The sequence below is a fragment of the Phyllostomus discolor genome, chromosome X (assembly GCF_004126475.2).
Source record: "Phyllostomus discolor isolate MPI-MPIP mPhyDis1 chromosome X, mPhyDis1.pri.v3, whole genome shotgun sequence".
NCBI classification, from domain to species: Eukaryota; Metazoa; Chordata; class Mammalia; order Chiroptera; family Phyllostomidae; genus Phyllostomus; species Phyllostomus discolor.
Window position 1 is genome coordinate 51,234,450 of NC_050198.1, and position 24,732 is coordinate 51,259,181.

Consider the following 24,732-nt stretch of genomic DNA (forward strand, 5'->3'; position numbering starts at 1 on the left):
GACACAGACAACACTATGGTGATTACCAGAGGGAAGGGGTGGAATAAATGTTGATGGAAGGAGACTTGACTTGGGATAGTGAACCGAAAATACAATATAAAGACAATGTATTATAGAATTGTTCACCTGAAACCTACAGTGGGTGGGGTAAAAGTGAGCTTACAGTTGTTCATATGGAAAATAATATAATGATTAATAAATAATAACACAAGAATAAACTCTGTTTTCTGTACTCACAAGTGTAAACTTTCTTTTGCCCCAGCCTGTATAATTTTATTAACCAAAGTCACTTTAATAAATTCAGTAAAAATTTAAAAACTACAAATGCTTTTTAAAAATATAGTCAGTAATATTGTAATAACTATGTATGGTGCTAGATGGGTGCTAGAAATATCAAGGAGATGGAGGTCACTTTGTAAAGTAAATAATTGTCTATTTACTATGCTGTACACCTGAAACTAACACAAAATAATATTGTAACTGAAAAAATAAAATAAAAAAATAATTTAAAAAATAGATTCTTTGATGGATGAAAGGAAAAGACAAAGTCTATAGGACAGCTAAGATGCTTAAAGGAATGACCTTTAGTGGGGCAAGGGGTTTATATTGTACTGTCTTTATTCAAACAATTAGAAAACAAATAGATACAGAATTTGGTACAAAAATCAATATTTAGCCCTGGCTGGCGTAGCTCAGTGGATTGAGTGTGCGCTGCGAACCAGGAGTCGTGGGTTCGATTCCCAGCTGGGGCACATGCCTGGGGTGCGGGCCATGAACCTCAGCGACCGCACATTGATCTCTCTCTCTCTCTCTCTCTCCCTCCCTCCCTTCCCTCTCTAAAAATAAATAAATAAAGTCTTAAAAATCAATATTTATTGCTTACAGCTTTCTCTAACATGTGGTATAGAAGAAATTGATCTCCAGTGATTACAATAAACTTATTATACTGTAAAATCCTTAATTATGAAGCTAAGAATTATTATGGTTCTTAGACTATTTTTACTTTTTCTAGTACTAATGATAATATTTTTTAAATATTTGAGTTTTTGCACTTCAACATAGTGGGGATACAATGGTGAACAATACTGATTTGAGCTCTGATCTCTTGGAGCTTATATGGTTGTGGTGGTGGTTCTAGTTTACATTGGGAGATAAGGAAGACCTCTTGTAGGTGAAATTTGACTTCTGCTTCTGCAATATGGCACACTAAGTATTTTACTTTATTTTATATTTTATAGATGATTCAGAGCTAGTTTTGTTTATTTTAAAATACATTTTATTGATTATGCTATTACAGTTTTCCCAATTTTTTCTCCCTTTTCTCCCCACTCTGCCCTACATTCCCCAGCCCTCCAGCATTCCTCTCCCCTCCCCCAACTTAGTTCATGTCCATGAGTTGTACTTGTAAGTTCTTTGGCTTCTCTGTATCTTATACCTTTTTTAACCTTTATCTATTATATGGCTACCAATTATGCTTCTTATTTCCTGTACCTTTCCCCTTCCCCCTCCCCACTGAAAACCCTCCATAGGATCTCCATTTCTCTGGTTCTGTTCCTGTTATAGCTGTTTGCTTAGTTTTTGTTTTCATTCTTTGAGTTCAGTTGTTGATAGTTATGAGTTTGCTGTCATTTTACTGTTTGTAGTTTTTGATCTTCTTCTACTTCTTAGATAAGTCCCTTTAACATTTCATATAATAATGGCTTCATGATGATGAAATCCTTTAACTTGACCTTATCTGAGAAGTACTTTACCTGCGTTTCCACTCTAAATGATAGCTTTGCAGGATAGAGTAACCTTGGATGCAGGTCCTTGCCTTTCAATGACTTCAAATACTTTCCAACCCTTTCTTGCCTGTAAGGTTTCTTTTGAGAAATCTGCTGTTAGTCTTATGAGAACTCCTTTGTAGATAACTCTTCACTTTCCTCTTGCTGCTTTTAAGATTCTCCCTCTATTTTTTATCTTGGGTAATTTAATTATGATGTACCTTGGTGTGTTCTGCCTTGGGTCCAATTTCTTTGGGACCCTCTGGGCTTCTTGGAAATCTATTTCCTTCACCAGACTGGGGAGGTTTTCCTTCATTATTGGTTCGAATAAGTTTTCAATTTTTTGCTCTTGTTCTTCTCCTTCTAGCACCACTATAATTCAGATGTTATATCACTTAAAGTTGTCTCATAAGTTCCAAAGCCTCTCCTCATTTTTTTTGAATTCTTGTGTCTTCATTTTGTTCCAGTTGGATATTTATTTCTTCCTTTTCTTCTAAATCATTGATTTGAGTCCCAGTTTCCTTCTTTTCACTATTTGTTCCCTGTATATTTTGCTTATTTCACTTTGTGTAGCCTTCATTTCTTCCTTCATTTTGTGGCTGATCTCAACCAGTTCTGTGAGCATCCTAATTACCAGTGTTTTGAATTCTGTGTCAGATTGGTTGTCTATGGTCCTCGTCATATAGCTCTTTTTCTGGAGTTTTTATCTGTTCTTTTATTTGGACCATATTTCTTTATCTCAGCACACCTATTATGTTTTAAGGGTGTGCAGCCTTAGGTCCTTGCCAGGGCAGGGCAACCCTCTGCTGTGTTGTGGCACTGTCTGTGGGGAAGGGATCAGAGAGGGAACAATGCTCTTCACTTTCTCTGCTCTAGCCCCACTTTCCAATGACCTCTCCTATGAGGCTGAGAATTTGTCCCACCATCACAACCCCTGCAGTATTTTAGAGCTAGCTTTGAGTCTTCAGTTTCCCATTCAGCCAGCCATGCCTTGCCCATACAGTCCACTGTCTTGTGGAGCATCTCCTCAGCTAGGCTGCTTGTCTCCCTTCTCAGCCCCTCCTACTGGTCTGTGTGAATGTTTTTTTAACTCCTTGGTTGTCGGAGTTCCATGCAGTCTGATTTTTCTGGCACTTCTGGTTGTTTATTGTTTTTGAATTGGTTGTTATACTTCTTTAGGTTGTGCAAGAAAGCAAAGTGTTTTTATGTACACCTCTATCTTGGCTGGAACTCATATTATTTTAAAGTCTTCCTTCTTCAATATAACTAAATCCTGGATAAATTATAACAATATTTTAATATTTTTTATTGTTGTTCAAATACAGTTGTCCATTTTCTCTCCACCACTCCTCTTACCCCAGCCACCCCCACTTCCCACCTTTGATCCTACCCCACTTTGGTTTTGTCCATGTGTCCTTTATACATGTTACTGAAATCCTTTCCCCCTTTTCCCCATTATCCCTTTCCACCTCCCCTCTGGTTACTGTAAGTTTTATAACAACTTTCTTTGTATATTTTTCTTTTTTAACAGCTTTATTTATATGTATTCAATACCATTCAAGTCACTCATTTAAAGTGTATAATTCAATGGCTTTGACATAATGTATTATTAATGTTTTTAATTGTGGTAAGTATATACAACAAAAATTTTTCATTATAACTATTTTATATATGCAATTCAATGGCATTGATTACATTAACAATGTTGTATCACTATCACTACTATCTAGCTCAAGAACTTTCATCACCTTACACAGAAAGTTTGTAACTGTTAAGCAATAAATCCCTAATTCTCCTTTCCTCTAGCCTCGGGCTAACCTCCAGTCTACTTTATGTCTCAATGAATTTATCTATTCTCAATATTTCATACAAATGGAATCATCCTGTCTAGTTTATTTCATTTAGCATAGTAGTTTGAAAGTTTGAGTCACATATGTCAGAACTGCATTCCTTTTGTGATTGAATTATTTGAATAAAATGAATACAATGTGACTCCATTGTATGTTTGCACCACATTTTATTTATCCATTCATGTGTTGATGGACATTTGGATTGTTCCTATCTTTTTGTTTTTGTGAATAATGTTGTAACAAACATTACATACAAGTATCAATGTGAGTCTCTGATTTCAATTCTTTTATGTATATACCTAGACATATAATTCCTGGGTCTTATGTTTTGATATTGTGATAATAAGAAATATAGTCATGTGCTGCATAACAACATTTCAGTCAATGACAGAACACATGTATGATGATGATCCCATAAGCTTATAATGGAGCTAAAAATTCCTATCACTTAATGATGTTTTAGTCATTGTAATATTGTAGCACAACACATTACTCACATGGTTGTGGTGATGCTGGTGAAAACAAGCCTACTGTGCTGCCAATCATATTAAATTATAGCAAATACAATTATGTATAGCACATAATACTTGATAGTGATAGTAAACCACTATGTTACCGGCTTATATATTTACTGTACTACACTTTCAATCATTATTGTATAGTGTACTTTTTTTACTTATATACAAAAACCAAGTTCTCTGTAAAACAGTGTGCCACCTTCCACAGCAGCAGCCTCATATATCTTTGTGTTTACCATATCTCTTGTTTGCATCACTTTCTCTTGTGCTTGATATAATCTTGTGTTGTTTTGTTCTTCATGGCTCCTAAGCATACAAAAGCCACTGCTAATATTGCCAGTAAGAGGCCACATTGAGTGATGACCTGGAAATAAATTTTAAAATGATTAAAAAATATGAAAGTGGAAAACCAGTGATGATTATTACTCACCAGCTAGAAATGTCCCATTGAATCATAACTATGATCTTCAATAACAAGAACAAAGTTACAGAAGCCATTAAAAGACCTACTTCATTGAAGGCAATGAGACCAACAAAAATTTCAGATGGGTCTATATTAGAAATGGAAAATCTTCTTTATTTTTTATTAAAATTATTTTATTTTTGCCTGAGGACATTTTTGCATTGCTTTTTAGAGAGGAGTAGAGAAAGAAGGGAAAAAAGAGAAACATCGATGCAAGACAGAAGCATCGATGGGTTGCCTTCCTTACACTCCCATACCAGGGATCAATCTCTCAACCTAGGTATGTGCTCTGACTGGGAATCAAACCCACAACATTCTGATTATGGAATGATGCTCCAACCAACTGAACCACACTGGCCAGGGTGATAGAAACTTTTTAAATTAAATTTATTGGGGTGACATTGATTACTATGATTATATAGGTTTAAAGTGTACATTTCTATGATACTTTATCTGTATATTACATTGTGTGCCTGCAACCCAAAGAGAAACTTCTAACAACCTGGACTGAAGAGCAAACATAGAGGTCCCTCTCAGCACCATGACGATAATGACCAAAGCAAAAAGTTTGTGATGTTAAAAGAAAAGGCTGGGCTTTATTATGATGTTAAATTTCACTGCTAGCTCTGGGTGGCTTAAATGATTCAACAGATCTTATTCATTACATGATGTGAAAGTAAGCTCTGAGTCTGTTTGTGCTGATGTGAAGATAGCTGAAATTTTTTTTGAAGACTCTAGATAAGCTGATTATAGAGTAAAACTACTTGCCAGAGCACATATTCAATATGAATGAAACCTCCCTTTTCTGAAAATAGATGCCTGAAAGGACTTTTATTCATAAAGAAACCAAGTCAATGCCAAGTTTCAAGGCTTTTAAGGACAGAGTAATAGTCTTGCTTGGGGCAATATTGCAGGCTACAAATTAAAACACTTTGTGATTGGGTACTATGAGAACTCCAGGCTTTCAAGGTTATCAAGCAGCACACACTGCCAATGTGCTACAGGAGCAATGAGAACTCATAGATGACTCAGCTCCTTTTCCAAGATGCTCTCCTGAATTACTGTGTAAGCAAAATGGAGAATTACTGTTTGTATAATAACATACTTTTCAAATTTTTGCTTGTTGTTGATGATATACCCAGACATCCTCCTTTTATTAGTCATCTTCATCCCAATATCAAGGTGGCATTTCTCCCTCCAAATAACACCTCTTTGATCCAAGCAATGGATCAAGAAGTTACAGCAGCCTTTAAGGCCTACTACCTGAGAATGACCTTTGTCTAGACTATTGGTGCAAGTGAGAAAGACCTGAGAAGATGCTGCTTCAATTATAGAAGGATTACAACATCTATGACTACATCAACAACCTTTCTTGAGTGTAGGGTGATGTCACCATTCCTTTTATACAGGGAATGTATAAATGGAATACAGAAGAGGACATGAAGAGGTTCATCTATGACTTCAAAGGATTTTCTAACGATGAGGAGGTTGCAAAAATCAGTGAAACTGTGGTTGAGATCACAAAACTATTTTAACCTGGATGTGGATGAAGATGACATTGAAGAGCTAGAGGCGGTTCCTGAGAATTGACTAAAGAGGAGTTGTTGGAACTGCAACAGGAATGCCTAGCTGAATAAGGGGCAAGAGAAAAGGAAACTGCAGGAAAATAAAAGAAGAAAATTCACAGTAAAGGTTTTGGAAGGTTTTGCAGACCTCAACAAGCTCCTTAAAAGGTTTGAAAATATGGACCCTAAGTGGAAGGTTTTTATTAAAAGAGAAGAATGTTCATAGTGCATTATCTGCTTACAAGCAAATATATGATGAAAAAGAAAACAAACCAAGCCAACCACAATGGACATATTTTTTAAAGAGTGACACCTTTTTAAGAAGAGCTACAGGAAGGTTCTTCAGGAGGTTTTCTAGCAGAAACCATTATTAATAAAGGAGAAGACAGCCCCTCAAGACCTTCTAGTGAGATAAGATGTGGAGGTAAAAGAGCAATATTGATGAACTTAATGTTCTGTAGGGCTAGGCTAATGTGTGTTTGTGCCTCAGTTTTTAACAAAAACATTTAAAAAGAAAACTAAATTATTTTATTAAATTACTTTATTGTTGTTCAGTTACAGTTGTCTGCATTTTCTCCCCACCAACCTCCCCACAGCAGCCAAACCCACATCCCTCCCTTGCTTCCATCATCCCCCTTGGTTTTGTCCATGTGTCCTTTATAGTAGTTCCTGAAAACCCTTTTCTCCTCTGTCCCCAATCCTTCCCCTCTGGCTATTGTTAGATTGCTCTAAATTTCAATGTCTCTGGTTACATTTGTCTTGCATTTTTCTTTTGTTAATTATGTTCCAGTTAAAGGTGAGATCATATGGCATTTGTCCTTCACTACCTGGCTTATTTCACTTAGCATAATGCTTTCCAGTTCCATCCATTCTGTTGCAAAGGGTAGGAGCTCCTTTCATTCTGCTGTATAGAATTCCATTGTGTAAATTTACCATAGTTTTTTGATCCATTCATTTGCTGATGGGCACTTAGGTTTCCAGAACTTTACTATTGTAAATTGTGCTGCTATGACCACTGGGGTGCATAGGTTCTTTTGGATGGGTGTTTCACAATTCTTATGGCCATTAAGATTCTTATGGATTGGTGTTTCAGGGTTCTTAGAGTATAATCCCAGCAGTGGAATTGCTGGGTTAAAAGGCAGTTCCATTTTCAGTTTTCTGAGGAAATTCCATACTGTTTTCCACAGAGCCTGCACCAGTCTGCATTCCCACCAACAGTGCACTAGGGTTCCCTTTTTTCCACATCCCCTCCAACACTTTTTTGTTGATTTGTTTATGATGGCCATTCTGATTGGTATGGGGTGGTATCTCATTGGGGTTTTAATTTGCATCTCTCTGATTGCTAGTGATGCTAAGCATCTTTCCATATGTCTCTGGGCCCTCTGTATGTCCTCCTTAAAGAAGTGTCTGTTAAAGTCCTTTGCCCATTTTTTAATTGGGTGGTTTGTCTTCCTGGAGTGGAGTCATGTGAGTTCTTTATATATTTTGGAGATCAAATCCTTCTCCAAGGTATCATTGGCAATTATGTTTTCCCATATAGTTGATTCTCTTTTCATTTTAATGCTGTTTTCTTTAGCCATGCAGAAGCTTTTGAATTTTATGAGGTCCCATTTGTTTATTTTATCTTTTATGTCCCTTGCTTTAGGGTACATATCAGTGAAGATGTTGCTTGTGGAATGTCTGAGATTTTCCTGCTGATGTTTTCCTCTAGGGCTTTTATGGTGTCATGACTTATATTTAAATCTCTTATGCACCTTGAATTTATTTTTGTGTATGGTGTAAGTTTGTGGTCAAGTTTCATTTCTTTGCATGTAGATGTCCAGATCTCCCAACACCATTTGTTGAAGAAGCTGTTTTTACTCCATTTTATGATTCTTCCCCCTTTGTCAAATATTAGTTGACTGTAAAGACTTTGATTTATTTCTGAGCTCTCTATTTTGTTCCTTTGGTCTATGTGCCTCTTTTTATGCCAGTACCAGGCTGGTTTGATTACAGTGGCCTTGTAATACAGTTTGAAATCAGGTATTGTGATCCCTCCTGCTTTGTTCTTCTTTCTCAGAATCGCTACAACTATTTGGGGTCATTTATGAATCCATATAAATTTATGAAATGTTTGTTTTATATCTGTGGAATATGTCATTGGTACTTTAATAGGGATTGCATTGAATCTATAAATCGCTTTGGGTAGTATGGCCATTTTGATTACGTTAATTCTTCCAATCCATGAGCATGGTATATGGTTCCATATGTTTGTGTCTTCCTTTTTTTTCAGTTTATTTATTGTTGTTGAAGTACAATTTTCCATCTTTTACTCCCATTCCAATCCACGCACCCAGTCCTCCCCTCCTCCCTCCCATTTCCACCCACCCCTAGTTTTTATCCATGAGTCCTTTATATTTCTTCCTGTAAACCCTTCCCCTTTTCCCCTGAAATTCCCTTTCCACTTCCCTATGAACACTGCCAGACTGTTCTCTACTTCAGTGTCTTTGGTTATATTTTGCTTGTTTCTTTGTTTTGTTCTTTAGGTTACTTTTAAAGGTGAGATCATATGGTATTTGTCTTTCACCACCTGGCTTATTTCGCTTAGCATAATGCTTTCCAGTTCCATGCATGCTGTTGCAACAGGTAGGAGCTCCTTCTTTCTTTCTGCTGAACGGAATTCCATTGTGTAAATGTACCACAGTTTTTTGATCCAGTCATTTACTGATGGGCACCTAGGTTGCTTCCACCACTTGGCTATTGTAAATTGTGCTGCTTTAAACATTGGGGTGCATAGGTTCTTTTGTATTGGTGTTTCAGGGTTCTTAGGATATAATCCTAGCAGTGGAATTGTTGGGTCAAAAGGAAGATCCATTTTTATTTTTTTGAGAAAATTCCATACTGTTTTCTGAAGTTGTTATACCAGTCTGCAATCCTACCAACAGTGCACTAGGGTCCCCTTTTCTCCCCAACCTCTCCAACACTTGTTGTTTGTTGCTTTGTTTATGATGGCCATTCTGATTGGTGTGGGGTGGTATCTCATTGTGGTTTTAATTTGCATCTGTTTGATAACTAGCAATATTGAACATCTTTTCATGCATCTTTGGATCCTCTGTATGTCCTCCTTGAAGATGTGTCTGTTGAAGTCCTTTGCCCATTTTTTAATTGGGTTACTTGTCTTCTTAGAGTGGAGTCATGTAAGTTCTTTATATATTTTGGAGATTAAACCCTTGTCTGAGGTATCATTGGCAAATATCTTCTCCCATATGGTTGGTTCTCTTTTATTTTAATACTGTTTTCTTTACCTGTGCAGAAGCTTTGTATTTTGATGAGATCCCATTTGTTTATTCTTTCCTTTTTTGTCCCTTGCTCTAGGGAACATGTCAGTAAAAATGTTTCTGTGTGAAATATCTGAGGTTTTGCTGCCTATGTTCTCCTCTAGGATTTTGATGGTGACATGGCTTATATTTAAATCTTTTATCCACCTTGAATTTATTTTTTGTGTATGATGTAAGTTGGTGCTCGAGTTTCAGTTTTTTGCGTGTAGCTCTACAGTTCTCCCGACACCATTTGTTGAAGAGACTGTTTTTACTCCATTTTATGTTGCTGCCCCCTTTGTCAAATATTAATTGGCTGTAGAGACATGGCCTTATTTCTGGGCTCTCTGTCCTGTTCCATTGGTCCATTTGTCTGTTCTTATACCAGTGCCAATCTGTTTTGATTACAGTGGCCTTGTAGTACAGTTTGATATCAGGTATTGTGATCCCTCCTACTTTGCTTTTCTTTCTCAAAATTGCAGCAGCTATTCGGGGTCGTTTATGGTTCCATATAAATTTTTGAAATGTTTGTTCTATGTCTGTGAAATATGCCATTGGTACTTTAATAGGTCTTGCATTCAATCTGTAAATTGCTTTGGGTAGTATGGACATTTTGATAATGTTAATTTTTCCGATCCATGAACATGGTATATGTTTCCATATGTTTGTGTCTTCCTTAATTTCTTTCTTCAGTGTTGTGTAGTTTTCTGTATACAGATCTTTTACTTTCTTGGTTAGATTTATTCCTACATATTTTATTTTTCTTTTTGCTATATCAAATGGGATCTTATTCTTGATTTCTGCTTTTGTTGTTTCCTTGTTGGTATACTAAAAAATGCCTTTGATTTCTGGATATTGACTTTGTATCCCGCTGTTTTGCCAAATTGGTTTATTAGGTCAAGCATTTTTTTTGGTAGAGTCTATAGGATTTTCTGTGTACACTATCATGTTATGTGCATGCAGTGACAGTTTTGTTTCCTCCTTTCTGATTTGGATGCCTTTTTTTCCTTTTCTTGTCTGATCACTGTGGCTTGTTTGTGTCTTCCTTAATTTATTTCTTCAGTGTTGTATAGTTTTCTGAGTACAGGTCTTTTACCTCCTTGGTTAGGTTTATTCCTAGGTACTTTATTTTTCTTGTTATATCAAATGGGATTTTTTCTTGATTTCTGCTTCTGATTTTTTAGTGTTGGTGTACAAAAATGCCTTTGATTTTTCAGGATTGACTTTGTATCTGGCTGTTTTGCCAAATTCATTTATTAGGTCAAGTAGTTTTTTGGTGGAGTCTAAAGGATTTTCTATATACACTATCATGTCATCTGCAAACAGTGACAGTTTAACTTCCTCCTTTCTAAATTGGATGTCTTTTATTTCTTTTCTTGTCTCCTTTCTGTGGCTAGGACTTCCAGTACTATGTTGAATAGGAGTGGTGAATGCTGGCATCCTTGTCTTGTTCTACATCTTAGTGGAAAGCTCTAAGTCACTATCCATTGAGTTTGATGTTGGCTGTAGGTCTCTCCTATATGGCCTTTATTTTGTTGAGGAATGCTCTCTCTATTCCCACTTTCCTGAGTGTTTTTATCATAAATGGGTGCTGTACCTTATCAAATTCTTTTTCTGCATCTATTGATATGATCATATGATTTTTCCTTTTGTTTTGTTTATGTGGTGCATCACGTTTATGGATTTGCTAGTAATGTACCATCCATTCATCCCTGGGTTAAATCCCACTTGATCATGGTGCATGATCTTTTGAAGGTATTGCTGGATGCAGTTTGTCAATATTTTGTTGAAGATTTTAGCCTCTATGTTCATCAGCAATATTGGCTTGACATTTACTTTGTTTGTTATTTCTTTACCAGGTTTTGGGATTAGTATGATGCTGGCTTTATAAAAAGAATTTGGGAGTCCTCCATCTTCTTGAATTTCTTGAAATAATCTGTAGATTATGGGGGTTAGCTCTCCCTTAAATGCTTTGTAAACTTCTCCTGTGAAACTATCTGGTCCAGGACTTTTGTGTGTCAGAACTTTTTTTTTATTACTGTTTCAATTTCATCAGGAGTTATTGGTGTGTTCAGGCTTTCTGCTTCTTCTTCATTGAGATTTGGAAGATTATATTTTTCTAGAAATTTGTCCATTTTTCCAAGGTTTTCAAATTTATAGATTTCTTTGTAGAAATTTCTTACAATCCTTTGTATTTCTGTGGTATCAGTTGTAATCTCTCCTTTTTCATTTCTGAGTGTGTTTATTTGGGTCCTCTCTGTTTTTTTTTTTTTTCCAGATGAGCCTGCTTAAAGGATTGTCAATTTTGTCTATCTTTTCAAAGAACCAATTCCTTTATTCATTGATCCTTAGAATTTTGCTTTTAGTCTCTATGTTATTTAATTCTGCTCTGATCTTGGTTATTTCCTTCCTTGTATTTGCTGTGGCTATCTTTGTTGTCGTTCCCTGAGTTCTTGTAGGCATAAGGTTAGGTTGTCTGTTTGAAATGTTTCTATCTTTCTTAGGTAGGAGTGGATAGCTATGAACTTCCCTCTCAGGACTGCCTTTGCTGTGTCCCAGAAGTTTTGTATTGTTGTGAGTTCATTTTCACTTTTTTTCCAGAAACTTTTTGATTTCTTCCCCTAATCTCATTCTTTAACCATTCATTGTTTAATAGCATGCTATTCAATCTCCATGAGTTTGTGTGTTTTCGATTTTTTTCCTTGGGGTTGGTTTCTAGTGTCAGTCCCTTGTGATCAGAGAAAATGCTTGATATGATTTCAATTTTCTTTAATTTTTTGAGACTTGTTTTGTGTCCTATCATGTGGTCTGTCTTTGAAAATGTTCCATTTGTATTTGAAAAGAAATTTTATTTTCCTTCTTTGGGATGAAAGGATTGATATATCAGTTAAGTCAATTTCCTCTAGGGCATTGTTCAATGCCACAATATCTTTGTTGATATTTTGTTCAAAAGATTTGCCCATTTTTGACAGTGTGGTGTTAAAATCTCCTACTATAATTACATTGCTGTCAATATTTTTCTTGAAGTCCTCTAAGATTTTCTTTATGTATTTGAGTGCTTCTTTTTGGGGTGCATATGTATTTACACTGTTTATGTCTTCTTGGTGGATTCTTCCCTTGAGTATTATGAAGTGACCTTCTGGGTCTCTTTTTATGGCCCTTTTTTTGGAAGTCTATTTTGTCTTGTATGAGTATTGCTACCCTGGCTTTTTTTTTCCTTGTTCTTTTGCCTGGAATATGTGTCTCCAGCCCTTCACTTTCAATCTTTGTAAGTCTTCTGTTCTGAGGTGGGTCTCTTGTAGGCAGCATATGTGTGGGTCATGTTTTCTTATCCATTCTGCTATTCTGTGTGTTTTGATTGGAGCATTTAATCCATTTACATTTAAGGTTATTATTAATAAATACTTACTCATTGCCCTTTTTTGTTCCTGTTTTCCTCTCTGATTCTCTCTTTTTATTTCTGTTCTTAAAGCAAAACCTTTAGCATCTCTTGCATAGCTGGTTTGCAGCAGGTATATTCTTTGAGGCTTCTTTTGTCTGGGAAACTACTTTTTGACTTTCCATTTTAATTGAGAGCCTTGCTGGTTGAGGTAATCTTGGTTGCCAGCCTCTGTTTCTCATTACTTGGAGTATTTCTTGCCATTCCTTTCTAGCTTTGAGCATTTGCATTGGAAGTCATCTGCTAAACTTATTGGGGGTCCCTTGTATGTTGCTTCCTGTTTCTCCCTTTGTGCCTTTAAGATTATCTCTTTGTCTTGGAATTTTGCTATTTTAGCTATGATGTGTCTTGAAGTGGGCCTCTTCGGCTTCTTCTTGATTGGGACTCTCTGTGTTTCCTGGATTTGTGTGACGTTTTCTCTCATGAAATTAGGGAAGTTTTCCATCATTATGTTTTGAAACAGCTTTTCTATCCCTGCTTTTCTTCTTCTCCTCCTATTCTAATCTATTTAATCCTTATTATATGGATATTATTATGTTTCATGTTGTCCTGCATTTTTCTTAACCCCTCTTCATTCTTTCTGAGCCTCTTTTCTTTTTCTTGCTCATTCTTTGTGTTTTTTCTACCTTGTCCTCCAGCTTGTTGATCTGATCCTCTGCTTCATCTAGCCTGTTTTTGATTCCTTCTACTGTGTTCTTCAGTTTAGAATTTGTATTCACTTCCTCTTGTCTCTTGTTGATAGTTTCTATTCCTTTTACATGTTGATGTGGTTTTCATTGAGTTCATTGTAGTTTTCCTGTAGTTTTTGTTAATTCTCTGTGAGCTCGTTGAGCTGCCTTGTAATTATTGCTTTGAACTCAGTATCTGATAGCTGACTTGCCTGTATTTCATTTAGTATTCTTTCTGAGGCTTCCTCCTTTCTTTTCATTTGGGTATTGTTTCTTTTTCTTCCTATTGTTTTTGAGACTTTTCTTGTTAGCCTCTGCTTCTTAAATTGTTCTGTTCTGACTCCCTGGGTTTATGTTGTAAACCTCTATGGTGGAATGCCTATGAGATTCAGTGGTACAGTCTCCTTGATCTCCTGAGCTCACTGGTCTTAGGCTGTCATTTATGTTGCCTCTCTGTATGTCTTTGTGTTTTGATTGTTGTGAGTCTTTCTTTGGTGGGCCCTTCCTTTCAGCTGTTCTACTAAGGGTCACTCTGTCCACCACATCTTGTATTCTGTTGTGCAGGTATGGGCAGGGTTGTGTTGAAGCTGATTGTTCCATGTGTAAAAAATTTTGAGAATTCTCTCTTGTTCTTGTTTAGCTGTTTGTTCTGGGTAACTTCTACACCATTTCATTGTATTTCCAGATAGGTCCTGGGTTGAGTTATTGTCCTTCCACTGCCTGCTTCACCTTCTTCTGTTGTTATCTGTTGGTGGTTCCTTTGTTGTTGGGTTTCCTGTTCCAGCAGGTATCCTCATGTTCACAGCTTCCACCTAATGTCTGATTTTTCAGTGTCCTGTACAAGTTTTGGTCTCCAATCTTCATATATTGGAGGGTGTTCACTCTGTTCCTCAGAAGATCAGCTAGGTGTTTTATCCGTGTGCAGGGGGAAGTGGACTTTACTCCCACCTATCTCACTTCCATCGTCTCTCCAAAAAATAAACTCTTAAAAAAGGAAAAAAAAAGCTTCTAGAATAAGAGTGTAAATAGTAACATATCTTTATGAAGCTGTGCAATATGGGTTTTAAGCTGTATTATTACAAAATTCAAAATGTTAATTAAAAGGCCTCTAAAGTAAAAACAAAGCTAAGTAGCTAAGGTTTATTTATTACTGAAGAAAGGGAATTTTTTATATAAATTTAGCCTAGCCTAAGTGTAAAATGTGTCCTGGGCCTTATAGTCACTGAACACTCACTCACTGACTCACCTAGAGCAACTTCCAGCCCTGTGAACTCTATTCATGGTAAGTGCCCTATACAAGCATACTATATTTTATATTTTATACCATATTTTTACTGTATCTTTTCTATGTTTAGATATGTTTAGATACACAAATACCATTGGGTTACAATTACCTACTATATAGCCAGTATAGTTATATGCTGTACAAGTTTGTAGCCTAGAAGCAATATGTTATAGTATATAGCCTAGTTGTGTGGCACATGATAATGTCTAGGTTGCTATAAATACACTCTGTGATATTCACACAATGACTAAATTGCCCAAGGATGAATTTCTCAGACTGTGTCCCTGATGTTAAGTGATGCATGACCATGTTAAGAAATGGGATACCTAAAATTGACATTGACGGGGTTAAACTAAATGTGTTGACATAGCAATACCAAAGGTTGGGAGGGATTAAGGGTCCTCTGCTAGGCCCCCAACATTAAAGGATCTTAAACAAGTCTTTGCTATTTACCCCAATTTAGAGAAATTTAACTTCTGATTTACAGCTGGTCAGTCAGAGTTACAGGTAACAACCTAGACTTTTCACTAATATTTGAATGAAGTGGCACTCTTGTAGAACTGAATTCTTTACCTGTGCAATCTGATGTTATATCTGGATTAAGAGTGTCAGAATTGAGTTGAATTGGAAACATTCAGCTGGTGTCAGATCATTGCTTACAGAGGGTGTGGAAAATCACTTCCCACCATTCTCACATGTTAAAATTGGATCGGGAACCCAATTATATAGTAATTCTATTTTTAGATTTTTGAGAAACCTGCAACAAACATTTTTAAAATGCTTTTCTAAGCTTGCAGAAAAGAAAGACAAGAGAGGGAAAAAGAACCAGAAGTTAAAACCTAAGCAGCAGGCAGTATGTAAAAGACTGGGCTTCCAAGGAAGAAAACCCCCCTACCTGGAGCCCAGAGCTTTGGGTATTCACAAAAAGCAGGGCACACAGGACCTTAAAAAGTGAGGGACAGAAAGCTACGACTTTCACATTAAGTCAGGACCCTTAAAGGAAATCTACCAATAAATTTTGTCTCTATCATGACTCCCGGTAGGAAATAAACAAGAACACTACTGCCCTGGTCTGTGTGGCTGAGCTGGTTGGAGCATTGTCCTATAAACTGAAAGGTCATGTGTTCAATTTCCAGTCAGGACACATGCCTAGGTTACAGGTTTGTCCACAGTTAGGGTGTGAGTGATAGGCAACCAACTGATGTTTCTCTGCCTCTCTCTCTGTCCCTTCCCCTCTCTGGAAAATCAATGAGCATGTCCTCAGGTGAGGTTTTAAAAAAATAAGAGCATTTCTTTTACTGCTGCTGTGGCTGCTGCTACTGCAAGTATCTGTTTGAGAGTTTGCAACCCAAAGCTTGCTCTCACAAAGTATGAATTTAAAATTTATACTACTCATGTCACTAGCAAAACCATAGCTGAGAGAAGATGGTCCCACATTGTCAGTGCCCCCTGACATCTGGCATAAGCAAATTCCCATATTTTTCAGAGAAAAGCACCTCCAACTTAGACCCTGCAAGATCCTCAGAGGCTTAGTTTGACCAAATGTGAACTCACATTAAAAAGAAAGTATCAGACATACAAGGAAACAAGACACAATGAGGGAAGTTTAGCTGAAACAACAGATTTGTATCCCCAAGGACTTTAGATATTAGAATGATCAGCTACAGGATATAAAATAACTTTATACAGATAGTTTAAAGAAACAAAACATGTAATCAAACTATGATATGCAAAAAAAGACTATCAGCTGTACCCAGGTAAATATGAGGGAAAATGAAATAGAATTTCTAAAAATCAAAATTATAATCACTGATGTTTAAAGCTCAATGAATGGGTTAAATGGAAAATTAAACACATCTGAGGAGAGAAGGAATGAACTGCAAATTTGAAAGTATTTTCCAGAACGTAGCACCAAGAGTTAAGAAGATGAAATATATGAAGATTAACTTGTGACATGGAATATAGGGTGGTTAAGTCTAATATTTGCCTATTTTTAAAATGACCTCAGAACAAAAACCTGACATGTAACAAGAAATGGTGAGCAAATAAACTGATAAATATGTAAATAACTGTAAACAATATTTTATATATATAATCATTAAAATAATAATGACTAATTTGTGGGGTTAAATAAAATAACTGAAATTTTAAGTAACAATAACATGTAAGTTGAAGGATGCACAGACTTAAATATGTGATACTTTAGACTTGATTGTGAAGAGGCAATCAGCCTTGTAAAATATCTGGGAAGAATATATTCTACATAGAAGGAGCTGCAAGAGTGAAGGGCTTCAAGCAGGAATGAATGGTCTTGATGTATTTGAGTAGCAGAAAGAAGGCCAGTGTGACTGGAGTTAGCTGGCACACGTGGTAGAAGAGATTGGATAATACAAAGCCAAGATAAAAAATTTGGATTTTATTCTCTCTTTTCATGGTCAGGCCTTGCAGAATTTTAAGCAGCAGAGTGATATGTCTGAGTAAAATTGTAAAGTACTACTCTTACTGCAGTATGGAGAACAATATAAGTGTTTGTATAGGCGGTGGGGACAGGATTGTGTTGCTGAGAGTGGATGTACAGAGAATGGCTATAAAGCTGTTGTATTTTATCTTGAACTAAGACAGTGACAATAGGGAAAAAATATGACTTTCAGCAAGAAAAGGTTTTCTGGTTTAGTCAACTAGGGTATTTATGGTACTATCTAATTGAGATGAGGAAAGCAAGAGGGGTGCAAGATTTGGAGGGGGAGAAATAAGTGTTTAGTCTTGAGAAAATACTAAATTTCAGATGCCTATCAGATAACAAAAAGGAGTTATCAAGAAGGAAGTTGAATATAGGAGGTCTGTCCGGAAAAAGTCCAGCCATTGTTAACATAATGAGAATGGTTTGCACAACATCGATGTAACCTGGCAACCAAAGAGAATGGACTGGAATTCACATGTTTGAACAATGATGATTTCACTGTACTAGTCAGTGTGGATGGTAGATGCCATTGAGTGAGCATGTGTACTGTGGGGCTGTCACATTCTAAATGACTGAGCAAGTAGAGCAATGAATCTGCATCAAATTTTGCATTAAGCTTGAACATTCCCCTGCAGCAACCATTCAGATGATTCAGAAAGCCACTGTGGGCAACTGGTGATGGGCAGCTTCTTCAAGTCAATATACCTACTTATGCAACATATCTCATGCAGGGTTCTTTGGTAAAATATCAAATCACCCAGGTGACTCTGCCTCACCCCCTACATCCCAGATTTTGTACCCTGAGACTTCTGGCTTTCCCTAAAATTAAAATCACCTTTGAAAGAGAAGAGATTTCACACTGCCAGTGAGATTGAGGAAAATATGATGCGGCAACTGATGGTGACCGGGAGAACTGTGTGAAGTCCCAAGGTGCCTACTTTGAAGGGGACTGAGGTGTCATTGTCCTATGTACAATATTTCTTGTATCTTGTATTTTCTTCAGTGAAAGATTCAATTTTTATATTACATGGCTGGATATCTTCTGGACAGACCTTGTATGAGTCTAGACTTGAAGGATAAAAAGGGCCAGAAGATATCAATGTGTGAGTCATCTTGTATAGATGGTATATAAAACTTTGGGACTAGATATGATCACTTGGTAAATAAATGTAAATAAACAAGTGATGAGGTCTGAGAACTGATCCCTGTGGCTTCCAAATATTGAGCAGTCTGGAAGAGGAAGAGAATCCAGCAGTGGAGATTGAGGTAAGAGGAATTCTAGAAATCTGCAGTATCCCAGAAGCTAAGAGGGGCAAGTATTTAAGGAGGAGGACTAGCTCAATTTACATCTAATGCTTCTGAGGTGTCATTTAGTAAGATGAAGCCAGAGAAGTGATCGTGGGATTTGACAACGTGGAAGTCATTGTTGACTTTAATGAGAGCAGCCTTGGTGGAGTGATGAGGAAGAAAGCCTGTTTGGATTGGGTTGAGAGGAACATTGGAAGTGTAAAAGAAAATATAACATCCTATAAATGTGGAAGTGTTTTGAAAACACTAAATATATTTTGCACATACAAGTGTCATTGTTATTATTTCACCAGAGATCTTAAGGAAGTTTAAAACATTGAATAAAGAGAGCTGTGCCAATAGAGGCACTGCAGAACACAGGAGCTGTTTACTCAGGCAAAAAATGTTGACAGGAAAAACCCACAAGTAAGACCTCAAGATAACTTCGTGAAAACATGTTTGAAAAGAATGCCAGGGCTATCTCAGAACCATTGCCCACATTCTTCAAGACAACACTGTGCCACCCTCTGACTGGAGCCCATCTAGGGCTGGCAGGCAGGAAATGCTCCAGAATGAGAGTTGAAAAAAATCTCATTCATAATGTTTACTGAATCTTTCATTAACTTATTTTATGAAGCTTGTTAGCCACTCTATGGGCAGGACACACTGTTGGCAAGACTGGGAAATCAGTGTGGTTTGTCTTCCTTGCCACAAGATTCCCTCTTCTTCACCAACCAGGGTCACTCCTCTCCCCATAGACACTCTCTGCCTTTCTATTCACCCTGAATTCTACCAGTAGGCAACTGTATGTTTTGTCTGTGCAGAACCTGACAGATGAGTTTAAGAAATTGTGCTTTAGGACACTGAAATTGAGAACAGGCTGACAGTGATCAGAAGGGAGAGGGGAGGGGATAATAGGGGAAAAGGATGAAAGGTTTACAGAAATAATTATAAAGGACATATGGACAATAACAAGGGGGATGGAAATTGGGGAGAGAGGCAGAGAGGGCTGGGGTGGTGGGGGGAAAAGGCAGAAGACTGTATTTGAACAATTTAAAAACTTAAAAAAATAAAATTAAAATAAAAAAATTGTGCTCTGGGGAGTTAGCATCTCTGTGACTATAATCTACAAGATACAGTTCTTTTTTCCAGGGCTGTTAAGAAAAAAGTATCTTCCTGCTTTTCTGCCTTTACTTGTGCAGTATTACCTGAAATACTCTTTATTCTTGTCTCCATCAACCGATATCCTTCATGATTAGATTGTTCTCTTTGTCTTCTGTGTTCCCCTTACTCTTTTTGCCTCTGTAATAGTGTTAACACTGCTTTGTGTTTCAATTATTTCTATAGGACTGACTTTCTTATTATGCTGTCACTTTGGAAGACAGAGGCTTTTTATTGTAGAGCTCTGTATCTCTCTCTGTATCTTTTTCCATAGTGCTTAATTATGATATTAGTGGAATGGAACTTTCAATGGGAGGAGAGTCGTTGAGTTGGGTAAAAAAGGTGAAGGGATTAGCCAAAAAAAAAAAAAACCTTCATAGACACTGACAACAGTAGGGTGTTACCATAGGAAAAGTTGGGAGTAAGGAGGTAAAAGACGGTAGGGGGGATAAATGGTGATGGAAGGAGACTTGGCTTGGGGTGATGAACAGAAAAACCAATATACAGGTGAGGTATTATAGAACTGTACACCTGAAACTCATATAATTATTTTTAGGGAGAGGGGAAGGGAGGGAGAAATAGGGATAGAAACATCAATGTGAGAGAGAAACATCAATTGATTATGCTGCAAGTGCCCTGACAAGGAATCAAACCTGTGACCTTTCAGTCTGCAGGATGACACCCAGCCAACTGAGCCACATGGGCCAGGGCTGAAACCCATATAATTTTATTAATCAATGTCAACCCAATAAATTCAATAAAAAGAAAATATTTTGCATGTTGAAAGTGGGTCTAATAGATATACAAGCAAGACCTTACTTCCAAAAATAACATTTCTTTCTAAACGATTAGATAGTGAAATCTAGAATCTACCATCCATAAGCACATATGAGAACTAACTGCCAGTATCTGTATGGAGAATCTAATCAAGGTTAAATAAAGTCACAGAATGAATTTGAGATGTGCAGCTAATAGATTCAAACTGCTCTCACATGATGATATTTTGTTTTTATTTTCCCATTTGTACTTTAACATTTAAGCCACTAGGTGGTCCATACAATCAAATGTTCACACTAAAGCACAATCAAGCTTCCCTTCCCCCAATAGCTACTGATTTTTTTAAAGGAAGAAAATTGATTTAATGGTTCAATGTTAATGTGAGTTGATTTTATTGATTTTGTGCTTGCAGTTGTTAATTACAAAGACAGGTGTAATGCTTTTGTGTTCTTATCTCTGACTTGAATACTCAAGTGTGATTCATACAAAAGTTTATGTCAGCAAGACTCTTCCTCTCTGAGGATGCCGTGAGTAGTATTATAATGATTACTATTTTTACCACTTGTGTTGCCTCTTCATCATGGACATTTTATCTCAAAAAATTTAATTTAGAAATTATATATTTGCAACATAAACTCAGGTGTACTTTGTGTTGCATTACTTCATGGAATTAAAAAAATGTGTGTAAGTGTGAATTTCATTTGGGAATTATTTCGTATACTCCATTCTTGTCCTTCTTCTTCCTTTGTTCTTCCTCTTTCTTTTCCTATTTCTTCTCATTCTCTTTCTCCTTGTCCTCCCCTATAGCATACTCAGTTGCCAGTTAGAGTAATGAATATGAGTTCTCTTTTTCGTAGATTAAAAATATGATCTGTTAAGATGCTTTCTTTTCTTCAATCCAGTAAAATGGCCTAATGTATATCAGGCATTGATTAGGACAAATGGGGACTCTTCTCACAAGGCTATATACAAGCATTTCAAGTCAGGGAGGCATATTCTATCAGAAAATTTAATTGTTTTGTCCTCAATTGAATCAAGACACTTGAGTGCTAGTCTCAACTCTGCATGAGCTACATATGTATCCTTGAGCCACTTTGACTCTGTACTTAAATTCCTCATATTTAAGATGGAGAGCTTCCTATTTTCCTAGCTATGTAACAAAGTGGAGGAGGGCTGTTGTGTTTTAGTATCCAAATCATTTGAGAAACTTGGATATCCACATGGAAAATGTGAATTTGTCTAAATTTGGGAGCCAGTAAAATGTGGGGTGGGATCACACAAGAAACCTGATGCTAAATAGCTGGATTGCAAAATGAATATGTTTGAAGCCAGTCCCACCATTGTGACTGTCAGACTGTTTTTTTTAAGCTCCTCAAATGAGGGGTTATCCAAAGATTTTCCCAAAGCTTGCTGGGGGCAAATAAGCTTGGGGTTGGAGAAGGATAGGTCACTGTGACAACAACCCCCAGAACAATATGTGAAGGCTTTGCTGACCTACAATAGGATATCATGGCATGTCACTGAGATGGCTGCTTTTGAACTTTTGAGTTTTCTTCTTGGGAAGAAATTTCCACAAATACCTCCAAAATGAGTGCTCTGGTGCCTTTTGGTGAAGCATTGCTGTTTGAAGTATTTACTAAATTCTTTTTACGGCTAGTAGTTAGTTGCTTCAGGTTTTCTATATATTTTTTGAGCTAATTTCATTATTTAGTTTTTTTTAAATAATGCATTTCATCTAAGTTTTAAAACTAGTTGGCATATTATGCAAACATTAACTTCTGACATCACAGTCATTGTTCCTTTCTTATTCCTAAATTTGTGTATTCATTATCATTCAAAACACCTGAAGGCTGATTTCTATTGTCTGCCACAACCAATTTCTTCTTTCTGGTTTCTACTTGTCTGCCATTATATATCCTTACAAAGCTTCATTGTTTTTTGTTTGTTTTGGTTTGTTTTGTTTTTTACATTTTGTTGAGGCAAAAACAGTTCTGGCTACATTCTTACTATGTGATGAGCTCTCTACCAGGAGGGATAGATGCAGCAGGAGGGATAAACTTGGCATTTACATTCAGGAAGCTTGTGCTCTAATGGGAAGGACTAGGTGAGTACTCATGAAAATATAGGCAAGTCTTAAAACAAAGTGATAAATTCTAGAGATTACTAGCGTAGGGACACCCAAGGGTAAGGTTTCCCACAGTCATGATCAAAACTAAAGGCAGCCAGTTAGGATCAGGGTCAACCTTTTCAGAATCAAGGAGGTGTCAGGGAGTAAAAATTTCAGAGATACACAATGTGTTGAAGTTAGAGGCTCCAGATTTTATTGAGCCAAGGCCCAGTATGTCAGTAGGAATCTGCAGCAGGGTTCAAGCCATATAATCTCTGTCATTGGATCTGCTTCCAGGACAGTATGCAGGATACTTATTGAACTAACTGTGCCAGTCAGTGACAGGTTCACTTAGATGTGCTACTAAATAACTCCCATGGCACCTACATATCCTGGCATCCTATCAATCATTGAAGTCTTCTGTTTCAATGTGTCTCACTCCATCAGATTGTGAGCTCCATGAAGTCATGACCTGAGTCTGATTCATCTTTGTCTCCCCAATGTCTGAAATATATGTAAGTGCTTTGTATTATTGAATGGCCAAAAGCACAGACTATGGAGTTTAGTCTGCATTTGTTATACTTCATCACTTTCCACCTGAATAATTTACTTATTGTCTCTGGGCCTTAGTTTTCTCATTTGTAAAATAGTGGAGATAATAATACTGACTTCTAGTGTTTGTTGTAAGAGTTAAATGAGATGACACATTTGGAAGTACTTAGCAGAGTGCCTGTCATGGAGTAAACATTCAATTAATGGTAGCTCTGATTGACATTACATGATCATGGGATGAGTGAATGAGTGAGGGACAAGTGGCTTATTTGATGAGGTCCAAACCCAGGGCTGGGAAGTTTAATAGGAATGACCGTGGCAGTTCCCCAAGTCTCCTTCCCTTCTCTTGGCATCTATTGGATGATTGGGAGGCTGAGAAAATGGGGGTAATCTTTAGGCATCTTTTGCTTTGTGTAAGGTTTGCAATCATATTGGCTAGGGGAACAGAAATTAAATAGACCCAGGGTGGGTGATAATATTATTAATATAAACATTTTTCAAATGTAACATATTCCTCTGTGCACCCAACAAAGTGTTGATAGTTTGTGAGCACCATGCCTCTGGAAATTCATTGCTAGAAGCTTGATTGGGTAGCTTAGAAAAACTAGAAGCTTTTAATACTTTCAAGCTAAGTTTTGGATAACAGTATTTTGACTCCATGGTTTCTCCTGGGTTTTCCTTAGTGTGCCAAATTAACTATCAGGTGTAATTAGGAAAGTTGAGAATTGGGGTGATTGCAAAATTCAGCATATTTTCACAGGGACCCTTGTTTCTTTGTGTAGAAAATGGGTTTATAAGACCATCTCTCTATTGTGTACAAGCAACAATGCATAGGGCACTAGAGGGTGGGAAGAATCCTGAGACCATGACTTTACTGGCAGACTCTCAAGCCTGTGGGGATCCATTGCTCTTGATTAGGTTTTAAGTAGTAGTCAGGACAGTTTTTCCCTCCTTGTTCTTTAGGGAGAAATGGTATTCTGGGCCTTAATCAGGTTCTGGGTCCTTTTTAGCAAAAGTTCAATCTTTGGGGAGTGTCCAAAGCAGTTAAGAATTGGTGTCCTTCTTGCCCTGGTTAGTGTGGCTCAGTGGATGGAGTGCCAGCATGCAAACTAACAGGTCACCAATTTGATTCCCAGTCAGAGCACATGTGTGGGTTGCAGGCGAAGTCCCCAGTTCAGGAGGGCACATGAAAGGCAACCACACATTGATGTTTTTCTACCTTTCTTTCTCCTTCCCTCCCTTCCCTTCTCTCTAAAAATAAATAAATAAAATATTTTTTAAAAAAGAGTTGTCCTGCTTTTAAAGTTAATGAAGATGAAGAGAGGAATTTATACTTCTTGGTCAGTCACAGAGTGTATCCACAACATGCTTCAAAAGATCTTTCTCGCCCTGGCTGGCGTAGCTCAGTGGATTGAGTGCGGGCTGGGAACCAAAGTGTCCCAGGTTCGATTCCCAGCCAGGGTACATTCCTGGGTTGCAGGCCATAACCCCCAGCAACCGCACATTGATGTTTCTCTCTCTCTCTCTCCCTCTCTCTCTC

The 24,732-nt window shown here is 37.1% G+C and overlaps 1 protein-coding gene across 2 annotated transcripts in view; it reads left to right on the top strand.

The window, feature by feature from the left end:
• DCX (doublecortin) overlaps positions 1–24,732 on the top strand; it is a 173,174-nt gene that overhangs the window by 110,939 nt on the left and 37,503 nt on the right. The gene's annotated exons all lie outside the window — the stretch shown is intronic.